Source organism: Nanorana parkeri, unplaced genomic scaffold (assembly GCF_000935625.1).
Source record: "Nanorana parkeri isolate BGI_ZX_2015 unplaced genomic scaffold, ASM93562v1 scaffold2165, whole genome shotgun sequence".
NCBI classification, from domain to species: domain Eukaryota; kingdom Metazoa; phylum Chordata; class Amphibia; order Anura; family Dicroglossidae; genus Nanorana; species Nanorana parkeri.
This window is the reverse complement of record NW_017308433.1, coordinates 112,911-113,579: the sequence shown is the minus strand read 5'-3', so window position 1 is coordinate 113,579 and position 669 is coordinate 112,911. Positions and strand designations below refer to the sequence as shown.

Genomic DNA, 669 nt, shown 5'->3' with positions numbered 1-669 from the left:
ATTATATGGCGGTCGGTAATGTGGGCTCGTTTCGGTCATGCGGAGGTCGGGGATGTCGGTGCAGATATTGGGAAGGAGTATATAGCGTCTTCCCCGCTGATGATGGAGGGGTGTATGGGGGAATCTCGGTGATGATGGAGGGGTGTACGGAGGAATCTCGGTGATGATGAAGTGGTGTATGGCGCAATCTCGGTGATGATGGGGTGCGCCCAGTGAAGATTTTATACCTCTCCCCTCCCCCTTCCCGGTTCTCCTCACACGTCACGCCCGATTTCCGCCATCTTCTCCGGTGTCCGGTCTCTCTCCGGTGTGCGGCCTGTCCCGGAGTCTCGCCGCAGCTCCTCCCCCTCCCGGTACGTCATCGCCGGGCAGTGCGACCCCCCTTCTCTCTCCCTCCCCGGGCCCGCGGCCTGCTATACGGTGAGGCCGGTCACCATGGAGACGGAGCACAGGCCGCACCAGTTAAACCGGGCATGCTGGGGATTGTAGTCCCCCCGCTGTCACCTCTATTCTTCGTCTCTGTTCACTACGTTACGGCGTCTCTATAGCTCGGACACACTGGCTGTTCTTGTGCTTAGGAGCCCTATGTGGCCCTCAGGCCCGGAAAGGGGCCCTAGGTGGGCCTGATAGGCTTTATCTGGAGATAAGGGATGCCCTGTGGTCAGGATG

General features: G+C 59.9%; 1 protein-coding gene across 1 annotated transcript in view; it reads right to left on the bottom strand.

Moving 5' to 3' along the window:
* Positions 1–454, bottom strand: part of ZNF711 (zinc finger protein 711) — a 20,175-nt gene extending 19,721 nt beyond the window's left edge. Inside the window, exon 1 of the mRNA XM_018572902.1 lies at positions 228–454. The gene's annotated coding sequence lies outside the window, so the exon portion shown is untranslated. The remainder of the gene's footprint in view (positions 1–227) is intronic.
* Positions 455–669: the final 215 nt, after the last annotated feature.